Source organism: Malania oleifera, chromosome 1 (assembly GCF_029873635.1).
Source record: "Malania oleifera isolate guangnan ecotype guangnan chromosome 1, ASM2987363v1, whole genome shotgun sequence".
Classification (NCBI taxonomy): Eukaryota; Viridiplantae; Streptophyta; class Magnoliopsida; order Santalales; family Ximeniaceae; genus Malania; species Malania oleifera.
Window position 1 is genome coordinate 107,189,481 of NC_080417.1, and position 17,729 is coordinate 107,207,209.

Consider the following 17,729-nt stretch of genomic DNA (forward strand, 5'->3'; position numbering starts at 1 on the left):
AACCATTAAGAACAGATATCCTCTACCCCGTATAGATAATTTATTTGATCAACTTCAGGGTACACAGGTCTATTCCAAGATCGACCTCAGATTAGGCTATCATCAGGTGAAGGTTAAGGCAGATGACATATCAAAGACAACTTTTAGAACGATATACGGGCACTGCGAGTTTTTGGTGATGCCGTTCGGGTTGACTAATGCACCAGCAACATTTATGGATTTAATGAATCAAGTGTTTCATCAATATCTAGACCAGTTTGTTGTGGTTTTTATTGATGATATACTGGTCTACTCGTAGAGTTTTGAGGAACATGAGGCACACTTACGACTGTTACTTCAGACGCTCAGGGGAAAAAAGTTGTATGCCAAGTTTAGCAAATGTAGATTTTGGATAGAGAAAGTTGCGTTTCTTGGGCATGTTATATCAGGGTATGGAGTTTCAGTGGATCCCAGTAAAATAGAGGCAGTGGTAAATTCGGAAAGGCCGAGGAATGTTCAGGAGATTAGGAGTTTTTTGGGACTGGCGGGATATTACTGTCGGTTTGTAGAGGGATTCTTAGGATTATCAGGGCCTTTGTAGCGATTGAACAGGAAGAATGCCAGAATTGCATGGGATGATGAATGCGAGTAGAGTTTCCAGGAATTAAAACAGCGACTCATCACTACACCAGTATTGACAATTCTATCTAGAGGTGATGATTATGTAATTTACAGTGGCGCGTCATTGAAAGGGCTGGGTTGTGTGTTGATGCAGCATGGTAGGGTTGTAACTTATGCATCCCGATAGTTGAACGAATATGAAAAGAACTACCCTACCCATGATTTGGAATTGGCTGCAGTGGTACACGCACTAAAGATTTGGAGGTATTACTTGTACTGTGAGAGACGCGAGATTGTCTCTGATCATAAAAGTTTAAAGTACTTCTTCACGCAAAAATAGTTGAATATGCGACAAAGGAGATGGTTTGAGCTCATCAAGGATTATAATTGTACCATTAGCTACCACTTAGGTAAAGCAAATGTGGTGGCTGATGCACTGAACCATAAATCAGAAGGTACAACACAGTTAGTAGTAGCAATTCAGCGCCCAATTTAGATGGATTTGGAAAGGCTCGGCGTGGAGTTAGTGGAGGATGATCCTTAGGCATTTATTACCAACCTAGTTGTGCAGCCTATGCTATATGAAAAGATTAAAGCCACTCAGGGGGATGACCTAGAATTAGCAGATGTGATAGCCAAAGTACAGGATGGTCGGGGAGAGGAGTTCAGCATTTCTGATGATGGGGCTTTGAGGTTTCATTCCAGGTTGTGTGTGCCTGCAGATGATGATATTAGGAGAACAATTTTAAAGGAGGCTCACAAATCTTTATACATGGTTCATCCTAGCAGTACTAAAATGTATAGGGATCTACGAGAGTATTTTTGGTGGAGTGGCATGAAAAGGGAGATCGCCGTATTTGTGCAGCAGTGCTTGACGTGCCAACAGGTTAAGGCTAAGCACCAAAGGCCGGCAGGGCAATTGCAGCCACTTTACATTCTTGAGTCGAAGTGGGACCACATATCCATGGATTTCGTCACAAGACTACTGTCGGCGCCACATGGTCAAAATGTCATCTAGGTAGTTGTTAATCGACTAACAAAAGTAGCTCACTTTCTACTTATTAAAGTTAGCTACCCTATGAACAAATTGGTAGAGACCTACATTCAGGAGGTTGTTTGACCCCATGGAGTGCCAATATCTATAGTCTCGAACCGTGACCCACGCTTTATATCATAATTTTGGAAGAGCTTGCAGGAGGCTTTAGGGTCTCAGTTAGCATTCAACACCACTTTCCATCCTCAGATAGATGGTCAGATAGAGAGAACGATTCAGATACTTGAGGATATGCTGCGAGCGTGTGTATTAGATTTTGGGGGTAACTGGACCCAGTATTTGCCACTAGTTGAGTTTGCCTACAACAATAGCTATTAGGGTAGCATAGGCATGACACCTTACAAGGCGCTTTATGGTAGGAGGGGTCGTTCTCCTCTATACTGGGATGAGTTAGGTGAGAGGCAAGTTTTGGGGCTAAAAATAGTGCAGCAGGTGTACGATAAAGTCTAACTTATTCAAAATAAAATCAATGCAGCACAGAGTCGACATAAAAGCAACGCAGATACTCGCCACCGGGAATTGAAATTTAAAGTGGGTGACCATATGTTTTTGAAAATAGTACCACTGAAGGGAGTCATGAGGTTTGGGAAGAAGGGTAAGTTGAGCCCAAGGTTTATTGGCCTATTTGAGATACTTGAGAAGAATGGGTCAGTTGCCTATCGGCTAGCTTTACCACCAGCTCTGTTCAGAATACATGACGTATTTCATGTTTTTATGTTAAGGAAATAAGTCTCAGATCCTTCCCATGTCATCAGTTGTGCAGAATTAGAATTCAGTGATGCTCTAAGATATGAGGAAGCTTCAATGCAGACTTGAGACAGGAAAGAACAGGAATTGCACAGTAAGAAAATACCACTAGTAAAAGTCTTATGGAGGAATCACGCGGTGGAAGAAGTTTCTTGGGAGCTTGAGGAAGAAATTAGACAGAAATACTCACACCTATTTAGTGGGGTACAGTAGTGATTTGTAAGTTAAATAATAACAGTTTTATTTTGTTTAGTATAGAGTAATGAATGTGTGATTGTAATTTAGAATATAGGATGGGTAGTGTTTTGATTTTGGGAGAATTTTCTTTTATGAGTGTATTTGTAATCTCCTAGGACCTTGAATGTAACCACGGTATTCCTCCGCCATAAGTGAGGGTTAGTAATAAAATAAGTAACTCGTTTTATGCTAAGAGTGGTGTTTAATACAGATAGTAAATTTCGAGGATGAAATTTTTATAAGGAGGGGAGAATGTAGAGACCTGTAGAATTATAGTAATTAAATAATAAAATAAAATGGAGGAACAAAAAAATTTTAAAAGGGGACTCACAGGGTCTCATCAACGAATGTAGGGTTCTCGTTGACGAGTATCCTTCTTGGGCTCGTCGACGTGGACACGTGTCTCGTTGACGAGAACTTACTACTGAGAGGGGGTTTAGTAGATCCTGAAGTTCGTCGACGAGGGATCTAAGTTCGGCGACAAATTCCCTTCATGGACTCGTCGATGAGGTGATGTGTCTCATCGATGAATCTAGGATTATAAATATGCCTAATCCGAGTTTTTCAGCGAGAAAATTGTGCAGCAAACCCTTCTTCTCTCTAAAATTCGACCCTTTCCCCTTCTCTCTACGATTTCGGCTTTGATTCTCACTAGTTCGATGATCGGAAGCCACCACGCTACTCCTGGGAAGATTCTCTTTAAGTCTTCTGGAGTAGATCGTTGGTTAGGCCAACTTGGGCACCATTCCAAAATTAGGGTAAGTTGAATATTTGGATATTTTCAGTATTATCAAGTTTATCTGAGTTGAGATTTTGTATTATATGAGAACATACTAGTGTTTTGTGGAATAAAATAAGGGTATTATATTTTCAGGAATAGGGTGTTTTGGGACCTTGCAGGCAAGAGTTGAGGACCCCAGAGGGTGGTATTTCAGGAACTCAGGTAAAATGATATATGGATTATAGTTTAGGAATTGTGCATATGTGGATTATGGGAAATATGTGTGCGATAATTTTTAGGTGAATTCAGTTGTTTGATTGGGAAATTATATGTGTATATCTCAAGATGTTGAAATTATAAATGTCGCATGTGTGAGACTGTAAATAGCAACTAGTGTTCAGATAGTCAAGTAAGAAAAATATGCTATGCTAGGAATTTTTAGTATGATTATCAACAGAAATTACATGTTTTACCAGATTATTATTATTTAGATTATAAAATATTTGTATAGTAGAAAATACAGATTTTTTTAGAGCATGTGAATTTATTTATTCAAATCGTGTGGCATGAGCTTATAGTAAATTAGCATAGTATTTATGCAACTACTAATACCATGTTTTACAGTATATTGGTAGAAAATATCATGGGATGTATATATATTGTAGAATGATGAATTTATAGTACATATATAGATAGAAATTATACAATATATTTAAAAACATGATTTACAACATATGTACAGAAACACATATTTTTCAGTAGTTTTAGAACACCATGATTTCAAAACCATAACACCCAAATTATTAGATACACAGATATACAGATATTCAATATTCAAATAGTTACTCAGATTTTTAGATCAGTTTTGTAATGTTATGGTTATTTAAAAATCATGGGAAAACAATATTATAGAATCATCAGTTACAAATATAGTATTAGACCCTGATGGACCAGATTCAGTTAGTAGAGCACAATACCGTAACTATATTCAGTTCAGAGTACAACCACATAACTCAGATAGTATGTGAATATCAGCAATCGATCATCCCTATGTTGTGGATAGGCTCCCTGTCAATTAGGGTTGAGGAGGTCGATCTGACTTTCGGAGTTCAATTGACTTATCTTGGTCAGCCAGCCAGGATAGGTCCCGTCTTCGGGCCGCACAACCTTGTCATGAGGGGTTAAATCATGAATTTCAGTTATCCATCCAGGGAAATTTTCTTAATTATTATATATATATATATATATATGTATGTATATATATATATATATATATATATATATATATATCCAACTTTATAGAAACCATAGATATTCTTATGACTATTAGAAGTATTATGTTTAGAAAATTCAAAAAAACAGTTTATGTCCAGCAACATAGGTATGAGCTATATTGTAATATTTATACATGTATTCTTAGGCTCAGTTATTTATGGTATTTCCAAGTCAGATTTTACAAATATGTAAACTCGCCACACACTAGCATTAGCTAATTTTGTCTTACTGAGCATTGTCTCATCTAGTGATTTAATGTTTTTCAGGTGATTCAGTTAGGTGAGCAGATCAGGCTCGCAAGTAGAGGGGACTACATTACTGCCCTGACTGTAGGGTGAGTATTTTGGGTAGTCATTTTTTAGTAGTCCCTGGGTTTAGATGAGGATATTTTGAAAATGGTTATGTATGTATATTTTGGGAAGAATTCTATCACTCTGGTATTGTATATATATATATATATATGGTTATGGTTGTATGTATTCTGCTTCTCGCTGCTTAGGTAGTTTATTGTGTCTCTAATACCACGGGTCCTAGCTGGGCCTAGATGACGGTTTGATTATATTAAAAGGTATCAGAGCAGTAGAAATTTTACATTTATTTTATGTAGGGAAAAAAGGGGCAAGAAAAATCAAGTCGTTACATTGTGAGCTGAGGTGGGGAAGTAGGCAGGTTTGTCAAACCCCGATAATACATCGTGTTTGCACTGTTTTATATTTCTGCATATTATATTAATCTGCGCATTGGAATTTGCTTAGAAATACCCTAGGTTGTAAAATACTGCTGTTTATATAAATTGACCTTGGAAAGTTTAAATTTCCAATTCACCCCCCTCTTGGGAATACACCAATTCTAACACTTCTTTTTGAACAAAAGTTGCGTTCCTTTTTCACTCATGTGCCGAAGCCGTTTATGCCACAAATTGGTGGAAGAGTGACTCTCAATTGCATTCACAATACCATTACCAATTTTACCTTGCATCATGTAAACTGTACTAATCTTCTTGCCTTTGGCCACCACCAAATTACCCTTTGGGAGCTTCCATTTTCCATCACCAAAGTGGTTGTCCTTTATTATCAAGCTTTCCAGTAGATATCAAATTTAGCTGAATGTCGGGTACATGTCTCACATCTTTGAGCACAAACTTTCATCCAAGATTTGTTTCCAAGAAAACATTTCTCATGCCAACATTTTTTGATGAACCTTCAATTTTCCATCTAAACAACTCCATAACTTCCTTTGGAATAGGAAATGAAGAAATCTTCCTGAGAAGTGACATGGAATGAAGCATCGGAATCAATAACAAAATTAGTCTCTTGACTTGTCAAATTAATGCAACTTTCATCACAAACAATCATAAGATCACCATCATATGCAACTGAAGTTGTGTCTTCATGCTTTTTCTCAAAATTTTTCTATATGTTTTCCCCTTGAATTTCAATTTTCTACACTCCTGCTTCATATGCTCTTTCTTATGACAATAGTTACACTCAATATCTTTTTTTGAAGCTGAGTTAGACCATCTTTTTGATAAATCATAATGGTGAGGAGATCTACTCTTACTTCTAACTCTCCCCCGATTTTCTATCACAAGTGCCTTTAAATGAGAAGAGCCGATTGATTTCTTCTAATTTCTTCATTCAACAAACTGCTAGTTACTTGGTTCATACTAACAATTCCATTGGGAGACGAATTACTAATTGTCACAACCAAAGTCACCTAACTTTTCGGTAAAGAGCTAAGAGCATTAGGGCCTGCAACTCATCATCAACGACTATTTTCATAGTAGCAAGTTGATTGATAATATTTTTTCATCTCATTCAAATGCTTGATAATAAGACCACCATCTTTATATTTCAAGTTCACCAATTTTCGGAAAAGAAAAGCTTTATTTGTAGTCGACTTTCTATCATTTGTTGACCTTAGCGATCACGCCCGGTTTTGATTATGACAAATACTTTTTGTATCTAATGAGTGTTTGAGATTTTGTGCAGGAACTAAAATTGTTAAGATCAAGATGTGCACAAAGTAAGCAAAGCATGAAAACCAATTTCTATTCAGCATTGTAATATATTTCATTTAATTGGTCTGTAATAGTAACTAGGGCTCTATTTTGTAATAAGCTCACACACATCACATGCATGATAATACGTAAGCTCAAACAAACCGTGAGTGAGAAATGACCTTAGAAAGACCTTAGGGTTTTCGGTCGACCGACACCGGACTTTTTCGGTGTCTTCAAATTGGACCCCAAGTGACCCTAGGACACACACATTTGCACATATGTTTGTTAGACACTTTATTAGGGTTTGAATGTCTCAAAACGGGACTGAAATGCACACTTGGTGCAATTTCGGTTGACCGAACCAGGTAGTTCATTCTGCCCTGGTCGACCAAACTAGGCCTGGGTCAATAATTGGCCAAGGCCCTAGTCGACCGAATCAGGTAGTTCAAAAAGTCCTAGTCGACCGAAACCTCCCTAGGTCAAATATTTGACCATCTGGTCGATCGAGCCAGTTTTGTACTCCAACTACCTGGTCGACCGAGGGTCCTCGAAAGAAATCCCAACGGTCTGGTCAACCAAACCAGCTTGGTCGACCGTTCCTCAGAAAATTAAGAAATCACCCTCTCGTGGTCAACCGAGCCTTTAGTTCAAAATTCCCCTAGTTGACCAAACTATATGAGACTTGGTCGACCGAAACATTTCTGGTCGATCGGACCTCTCGGGTTGCCTTGTTTTTTACTGCGGTTAAATATTTTTTAAATAGGGTTAAAATGCTTTAAACATCATCAAACTTCCCTAATAATACCTAATAGGTCCCCAACGGTCATATTTTCTCTTATGCCTATATATATGAGATTATTTGAGAAAATTAGCAATGATTAGCTACTTTGATTAGGGGAGAATTCTCTGAAATCCCAAAAACCTATACTATTCATTTTTTAGCCTCATTTACTCATACTTACCTTCTATTAGTGTCTACATCATTTATAAGTGGATTGAGTGTTTGTTTAGAAAGGTTTGCTCTCCTTATTCTATTTGATTGACGCGATTTTATTTGAAAGCAAAACCTAAGGATTCTTAGGGGACTTTATTGATAAGTCTATCCTAAGAAGACTTTGATAAATCTTCTAAGCTTGCACCTTTATTGCAAGATCTTGAGAAGATTGTATTTGTTTTGGGTGCAAAATATTCTCAAAATACCTTCAAATATCTAGTGTGCTTTATCTTGATAAATATTTTAAAGAGGTATTTGTTTTTGTGAGAAAAATATTTGTTGCAATATTCATTGATTCATATCTCTAGTTGAATACAAGGATTACACATCTTTTGCAAGCTAAGCATATACTTCATTTGATACTTGCATGCTTGAAACATCTTGCTGATTGAAATACTTGAGACTTGACATCTTTGTGTGAACTTATTGGATGAACATCTTGTGATACAAAGATTGCTTGTTTGACACTCTCACGTATGCATTGCACTGATAGAAAATACTTTTGAGAGTTGAACCATTTAGACCACATTGAGCTTACATATTGAATCATATTGTGGTGTATGTTATTGCGCGTATTTGGGTACATATCTGCTTTACACGAAAGCACAATCACTGTACTATTTGATTATATACACATTTGTTGAATTTCTAGGCATGGGCCTGAAGAGGGAGACTAGCCCTGGAATAGTCCCGGATTGGCTTAGACCCGGTTAGGAAAGCTAGGTGCATCGTCCTGTTAAGGCGTGCAGGTTGAGGTCAACCCTGCTAATTGACCTGGTAAAGGTTGAGGCTAGCCCTATGTTAATTTGACCTGGTTGTAAACGGTGCCGCTCCACCCTTAAGTAACCTATTAGTGGAATCCTCGGGTTTGCGAGCTAAAGGCGAGGACATGGGCATATTTGGCCGAACCCTGATAACATATCGTGTGCCTTGTCCATATTTCTGCGTTTTACATTTACCGCACATGTATGTTATTGTATGAATGATGCGCTTAATTTAAATTTCCATATACTATATCTATCAGCGCATTTGGAATTGCATCAAAAGACCCTAGGTTTGTGTAATACTGATTGTAGGATTAGTTGAACCTAGGAAGAAAGTTTAAAATTCCAATTCACCCCCCCTCTTGGAAATACACCTTTTCAAACAATAAAGACCCTCTAATTTTTTCCACAATTCATATGCCGAAGTTTTGGCAAAAACATAATAAAAAACACTATCATCAATCCATTAACCAACGACTTTTCTATTAAGCCTATTCCACTCATCATTACTCATGTTTTGAGGCTTTAGGCTATCACCCTCAATAAGTCCATCCAAATCTTTGTTAAATAAAAGATCTTACATTTTTGTTTTCTAGGTTACCCAGTTGCTTCCATTGAAGCTAATCATACGACCAACACTACCATTCATGATTTACACAATCCTAATGAGTCCAAATAGCGCGGTTTTGATACCACTTGTTAGGAAAAAATATATGAGTCATTCTCACAAGTAAATCAATGGTGTAATGCAAATAAATAAATAAAGTTATACACAAGAAATTTGACGTGGTTCCGTTTGATATTGAGGTACGTCCACGGGACATGACAGTCCAAATCCACTATCACCAAGGTTTGTACAAAGTAGGTACAAAAAAAAAAAAGCACAAACCTTACAAATACACAAAAGTGTATAATAAATGTAGCACGATGAAAGACCTCACCAAATGTTGAGAACAAAGCTTTAAGATCCAACCAAAATAGAGCACAAATGTAAGCACAAACCAAAAGCCCAATATGCTGAAAAATAATCCCTTTTGCTTGCTGGAACAAGACTAAAAAACTAAGATAGTTGCACTGGTTTAAAAATCAAATTTCATGTTTTAGTGCTACAAGATCAATCTTATTGTACATAAAATTAGAAAAAAAATTAAAATATTTTTTTACATAACTTATTATTTTTAAAATTTTTTTATAAAAATTGGGAATATTTTTATTTTAATTATATTTTTAAAATTCACATAGTTATTTTATTATAATTATAATTAAAAATTACGTCTGAATGTATAATTTGACCCACAAAAGTTAATTTTACACACTAAACTTTTTGGGCAACAAGATGCCAAAATAACTAGAATCACAAAACTGATTTTTAATTTCTTAAAAATAGCTAAGCATCAAAAAATAAAAATAAAAAATTAACAATAGATACTGTTGACTTTGGTGTAATCCCAAGAGGGGGGTGAATTGGATATTTAAAAATTATTCTTCCTAAGTTTAGCTAAGCCAACATCAGTAAGACACAATCTAGGGTCTGTATAAACTTTTCTCAATATCACAGAAAAACTACTAAGCAAATATTTAAAAAAATAAATCAATCCCAGTGTTTCTCAAACATTCAAACCATGTATGTGAAATAAGACAATGAATAATAGCATACATATAAGAAAATTGAAGTGCAAAAATTAAGGGAGCACACGATATGATATCAAGGTTTGGCCAATACTGCCTACGTCCTCGCCTCAAACTCACAAGTAAGATGATTCCACTAATGCTCACTTACCGGGTGGAGCGACACCATTAACAACACCAGGTCAAATTACTAGGGCTGACCTCAACCTTTACAGACAATCCTTATGGGCTAGATCAACACCCCCACACGTCACGCCTGGAATACAACAATGAATATAAAGTGTTAGCTTTGGTGTATTCCCAAGAGGGGGGGGGTGAATTAGAATTTTAAAATTTATCTCCTAGGTTAAACGAGATAGCCGTATAACACACCCTAAGGTCTTTCTAATCATACACCAAATGCGCAAATAATGATATGCAAAAATTAAATCATGTGCAGTATTCACAATATAACATACACGTGTGGTAAATATAAAATGTGAAAATATAAACGGATACACAATATGTTATCAGGGTTTGGCCAATACTGCCTACGTCCCCACCTCTAGCTTGCAAGTCCAATGATTCCACTAATGCTCATTTAACGGGTGGAGCGGCACCGGTTACAACCAGGTTAATTCAAGGGGCTAACCTTAACCAATATGTCTTACTAAGATGACGCACCTAGCTTTCCTAACTGAGTCTAAGCCAGTTCGAGACTATTCAACAGGGCTAGTCTCCCTCTTCAGGCCTGTGCCTAGAATACAACAACTTTGTATAAAATTTTGCTTACACGGAAATGCTTCTCACACAAGTGGGTATGTACCACTAAGCACAATATAATCAATCAATCAATGCACATCAATAATATAAGAACTATAAGGTCAGTGCAGATAATACTACAACTCTCAAGATAATGTTACCAGGCAATCCGAGTGTGAGAGTGTGTTTGCAATCTATTTTTGAAACTATATATAGATATATATCAATCACAAATAGGCTTTCAAAAATTTTCTGAGAATGTAATCAAAATATCTCTAAGATGATTTTCTTAAGATTTTAACACAAAAGATATTTGAAATCAAGGTTGGTTGAAAAATATTTCAAAAAGTACAAGAACAAGCCTTTGAATACTTGCAACAAAAATGCAAGATTCACAATGTAACGACCCGAATTTTTAAATGAAATTTAAATAATAAAGAAAGGAAAATTTGAAAAAGGGAAAAGAAGGGAAGCTGCCAAGCTTCATCGACAAACACAGGGTTTTGTCGACGAAGGCTTTGAAGATTTCATCGATGAATACAGGGCTTCATTGACGAGAAAATATCGAGAGGGGTTCTAAGACAACCTGAATTTTGTTGACGAATACAGGGTTTTGTCGACGAAATTTATGAAGAACTCATCGACAAAGATTGGGCTCGTCAATGAGTTCTGCCGCTTATAAATATGAAAAATTCAATTTTAAATTCATTTTTAAGTTTCCTCTCTCTCTCTCTCTCTCTCTCCTCTTCGGCCCTCTCACTCTCTTTCTTCAATTTTGGGTTAGTTTTACCCCGAATTGAAGATCTGAGGCTACCACGATGCTCCTAGCGAAGTTCCTTGCAAGTTTGCCGGAGCGGATTATCGGGAAAACAAAGTTGGAAATCATCCCAAAGTTGAGGTAAGACTTTTTAAGCCAAATTAGATTTTATGGTAGTTAGAGAAATTGATGTATGCATGAAAATATTGAGGTTTAATACTGGAAGTTTTGAGTTTCAGTGTATTGAGTAGGAAATCCTACGGGGTCAGGCTAGGAAATTGTAGGGCTTTCTCAGTAGCCAAGTAAGGGAGTAAACTAAAGCAGTTCTTTTCCATGCAAAATATTATTGATTATGAGTAAATTTATTTTCAGAAAAGTATATGATATAACTGTATATTATAGATGGAATGTACGTTTAGGAAATACTGTTATTATGATGAAACGTATATGAACGTATGAGATGATAGAAAAGCACGATTTTAAAATATAAAGTATGACTTTTAATAGAGCATGTGTGGCATGAATATTATTTTACGTGAAATGAGATAAGATATGAATGCTTTTACAAGTAAAACACATTTTTCAGGTATTTTGGAAAGATGGGTTATGTTATATTGAGTTGACGAATATATGATAAATGAGTTATTTTCAAATGTAAATACCTGAAATGTATTTGGCGCGAGGCCGTATTATTATGCTATCGGCACAAGGCCGTATTATTATGTTATGGGCACGAGGCCATATTTATGTTATTGGCACGAGGCCGTATTTATTATGCTATCGGCTCGAGGCCGTATTGATGTTATTGGCGCGAGGCCATATATATATTTACTATGATTTTGGCATGAGGCCATATGTATGATTTCGGTGCGAGACCGTATCTATGCTTTCGGAACGAGGCCGTGTGGATGTTACGAATGTTCATGTATTATATGTTATTGCAACCAGGATGTTAGTTTAGTTCATACCAAGAGCTCGGTACCGTAGCTATGGGTTAATTTTGGCACGAGGCCTTATTAGTGCTACCGTCCCACGAGGGGATGAGAGATGGATAGTCGATGAGGCTTTTAGTAGAGTGTAGACGTCTATCTGGCAATCCGGACCAGGGTGCGGCGGGCCCATCGTACTTACAGACATATTTGATTCGGCAGTGGTCGGCCAGCCATTGTCGGGTCCCACCTTCGGGCTGCACAACCCGTCATGGGGGGTAATACAAGACATTAGCTAGCTATTCATCGTGGGTTGATTTTCAGTATTACGAGTTATAACAGATGTTTATGTATGTTATGATTTATTAACGAATATGAAATTACATAATTATCCAGTATGATATTATGATTATTTCCAGAGTTATGAATTGTACTGTATATGTATAAGCACTTTAAATATTCATGTTGCCACACAGCTGTATTTTGTTTACTTTCCCTTACTGAGAAGTGTTTCACCCCCAATATTATTAAATTTTTCAGGAGCCCTTGAGAGACTGGCTGGTCAAGGCCGCCGTTGAGATTAGTGAGATTACCCCGTGAGGAGGGTAAGATTTTGTACTAGGGTTAGAATTATTTTGTGCTTGACCCTAGAAATAATTTGATATATATGAGGATGTGTAGTAGTACGATATCATAATGTTATAAATGCTCTAGTATTATGTTTTATGGATGGATGTATGAATTTTTTTTTATGTTTACTGCTGCTAGGTTTTCTGCTGTGTATGACAGGTGTCCTTGTTACCCACGGGTTCGGGTTGACCATTTATTTATTATGTTGCATTTTATTGAGGGACGTTACATTTGGTATCAGAGCCTAGGATACTAGGTTCTGTAGACTCTAGAGTGTAGCAGTAATAATACCAGAGTATAGGATAAGAGGATTTGAGGTCTGGTTTTATAGTCTAGATGCAGGACTTCCGTGGTGGTTTGTATGATTTTCCTGGGGTGACGATTTCAAGAAATTCATGGTAAACTATCATCGGGTTGGGTATCTAGGATGTAAGATTGAACATTGAATTGAGATTAAGAGAGATGAGTTAATTAGCAGGATATATTATATGAGTTGAGTGATACACGTAGAGAAAGAGGTTTTGAGTTAAGTTACCTGTTTTTCAGGATGGACCTTGGTGGCAATACTACCCACGCTAGTGGGAGTGAGGGTGCTGAACCCTCAGGCGCTGCGGGTAGTGATTCAGATGTAGTTACGCAGCGTAGCACAGTAGGTTATGGCAGAAATTGCCAGAAGTTTGAGAGAACAGGGTGGTCCATCGGCAGGCCACAGTAGTTCTATAGAGTAGTTCATTAAGATGAGTCCTCTGGCTTTCTCAGGAGGGACAGATCCTGCAGTTGCTGAGAACTGGGTGCAGGAGATGGAGAAGATATTTGCAGTACTGTAGTGTTCAGAGGAGCAGAAGGTGTTGTTTGCCACCTATAGACTTATTGGAGAGGCCGAAAGATGGTGGTCTGCGGTGAGATTGTTAGAGCAACAGAGGACTGTTCCTGTGGAAATGACATGGGAGCGGTTCAATGAGATTTTCTTTGATAGATATTTTCCAGCCTCTTCCAGGGAGGCTAAGATTGCAGAGTTCCGGAATCTGAAGCAGGGGCAGCTGTCGGTACAGCAGTACGCAGCGAGGTTTATTGAGTTATCTCGTTTCGCCCCGTTCATTATTCTAGATGAAGCGAAGAAGGTACGACAGTTTGAAAGAGGCCTGAGGAGAGAAATATACAAGCAGGTATCGATACTGAAGTTGCAGGACTTCGCTGAGCTAGTGGATAAAGCCATTATAGCAGAGATTGGAGATCGGTTGGAGGTTGAGGAGCAGAGACAGAAGAAGAGATCCATACCTTCTGGTTCCCAGCAGGGGGGTGGACGTGGTACATGGAAGAGAGGTGGCTACAATAGAGGTCAGAGGCAGGAGACCGGGAATCGCGGTTTTCAGAGTGCGCAGCCATCTCCAGCCTGCCCATCATGTGGGAAGAGACACCTAGGGGAGTGTCGTGCTGGGCAAGGTGTCTACTATAGGTGCGGGGGGCTAGGGCATATGACGAGCGAGTGTCCAACACAGACTGGTGCAGCTCCTGCTCCTAGACCTACACGAGGAGGTTACCAGGCACCACGAGGAGGCCAGCAGAGGAATACGTCCCCAACCAGAGTTTTTGCTTTGACGCTGGGCGACGCTGAGGCGGCCGGCGACGTGGTGACAGGTACTATTAGTATGTTTTCATTTTAGGTTATTGCACTTTTTGATTCTGGTGCCACACATTCGTTTATGTCCTTGGGGTGTGCTAAATTATGTGGAGTGGAAATGCAATTATTAGATGTTGAGTTATTAGTGGCTACACCGACCGGTTCAGCAGTGAGATGTAGTAGGGTACTCAGTGGTTGTCCAGTTGATGTTCAGGGAAAAATATTATCTGCTGATTTGGTGATGTTAGATATACACGAGTTTGACGTTATCTTCGGCATGGATTAGCTAGCGGCTAATTCTGCTATTATAGACTGTCGTACCAGGGAAGTGATATTCAGACCTCTAGGGAAACTAGAATTTAGATTTACAGGGTCACAAGTGCAGTCCTTACCTCAAATGGTCTCCGCAGTTCAAGGGAGAAGACTGCTCTAGAGTGGCTGTCTGGGATTTGTGGCTTTTGTGAAGGAAATGTCAGAAAACGAATCGAAGCTTATCAATACGCCTGTAGTGAGAGAATTTACAAACGCATTTCCATATGAACTACCAGGGTTGTCGCCTGACCGTGAAGTATATTTTTCCATTGATCTACTGCCAGGTACGACACCAATCTCTAAAACACTGTACCGAATGGCGCCGGCAGAGTTGGCAAAATTGAAAGACCAGTTGCAGGATTTACTTGATAAAGGCTTTGTATGGCCTAGTGTATCTCCATGGGGAGCCCCAGTGCTCTTTGTGAAGAAGAAAGATGGGACTATGAGGATGTGTATAGACTACAGAGAGATTAATAAAGTGACTATCAAGAACAAGTATCCTCTACCCCGTATAGATGACTTGTTTAATCAGCTAAAGGGTACACGAGTGTATTTGAAGATTGATCTTAGGTCGGGTTACCATCAGGTGAAGGTAAGAGTAGATGATGTATCGAAGACGACTTTTAGGACCAGGTATGGGCATTACGAGTTTCTTGTTATGCCATTTGGTCTGACGAATGCTCCTTCGGTATTTATGGACTTGATGAATAGAGTCTTTCACCAATATTTAGACCAGTTCGTAGTTGTTTTTATTGATGATGTACTGGTCTATTCGAGGAGCTATGAGGAGCATGAGACGCATTTGAGGCAAGTTTTACAGATGCTCAGGGAGAAGAAGTTGTATGCCAAGTTCAGTAAATGTGATTTTTGGCTCGAGAAAGTTGTGTTTTTGGGGCATGTCATTTCAAGAAATGAAATTTCTGTGGATCCCAATAAGATTGAGGCGGTGGTGAACTAGGCTAGACCGAGGAACGTTCAGGAGATCAGGAGTTTTTTGGGGTTAACCGGTTACTATCATCGTTTTGTCGAGGGATTCTCAGCCCTATCAGGGCCTCTGACACGACTTACCAGGAAGAATGCCAGATTTGAGTGGGACGACAGCTGTGAGCAAAGTTTTTAGGAGCTGAAGCAGAGATTAGTCACAACGCCGGTATTGATCATCCCATCTGGGGGTGAGGGTTATACCATATACAGTGATGCGTCCTTAAAGGGACTTGGCTGTGTGTTGATGCAGCATGACAGGGTAGTAGCATATGCGTCTAGACAATTGAAAGAGTACGAAAAAAACTACCCTACCCATGATCTTGAGTTGGCTGCAGTGGTATACGTATTGAAAATTTGGAGGCATTATCTATACGACGAGCAGTGCGAGATTTTCTCTGACCATAAGAGTTTGAAGTATTTCTTCACCTAGAAGGAATTAAATATGAGACAGAGAAAGTGGTTGGAGTTGATTAAGGATTTTGACTGTACCATCGGCTATCACCCAGGGAAAGCAAATGTGGTAGCTGATGCACTGAGCAGGAAGTTTGGAGTATCAGCGTTAGCAACTATGGAGATCCAGCATCCGATCATGATGGACCTGGAGAGACTTGGCATTGAGTTGATGGAGAGTATCGCTAGCTTAGTGGTACAGCCTACTCTACAGGAAAGAATTTAAGCTGCTCAGAAGGAAGACCCAGAGTTAGTAGAGGTGATGGATAGAGTGCAGAGTGGCTAGGGAGAGGAATTCTGCATCTTAGATAACGGAGCTTTGTGGTTCCGTTCTAGACTGTGTGTTCTTGCTGATGCTGACCTCAGGAAGACCATTCTAGATGAGGCTCACAGATCCTTGTATACAGTTCATCCCAGTAGTACGAAAATGTACAGCGATTTGCGGGAGTTTTACTAGTGGAGCGGAATGAAGAGGGAGATTGCAAAGTATGTAGCCCAGTGTTTGACGTGCCAGCAAGTAAAGGCTGAGCACCAGAGGTCGGCAGGACAGTTGCAGCCGTTATTTATCTTAGAGTGGAAGTGGGATCATATTTCTATGGACTTTGTGTCAGGACTGCCGACGGCATTACATGGCCAGAATGTCATCTGGGTGATTGTTGACCGTTTGACGAAGACCGCCCATTTTCTCCTTATCAAGATCAGCTATTCCCTCAGCCGATTAGCAGAGATTTATATTCAGGAGATAGTTCGTTCTCATGGGATGCCTGTATCCATTGTGTCAGATCGAGACCCACGATTCACGTCACGATTTTGGAGGAGCTTGCAGGAGGCTCTGGGGTCTCAGTTATCGTTTAGTACGGCATTCCACCCTTAGTCAAACGGTCAGACTAAGAGGACAATACAGATACTAAAAGATATGCTCAGTGCATGTGTACTAGATTTTGGGGGTAGCTGGACTCAATTTATGCCACTGGTAGAGTTCGCATATAATAACAGTTATCAGTCCGGTATTGGCATGGCACCATTTGAGGCATTGTACGGTATGAGATGTCGATCTCCTTTGTTTTGGGACGAAGTGGGTGAGCGGCGTGTTGTGGGACCAGAACTAGTGCAGCAAGCATACGACAAGGTTCGACTTATCAGGGACAGGATTGGTGCAGCACAGAGTCGACAGAAAAGTTATGCCGACACTCGCCGTAGGAATTTGGAGTTTGATGTGGGGAACCACGTATTTTGGAAGATAGCTCCGTTGAAAGGAGTTATGAGATTTGGTAGGAAGGGT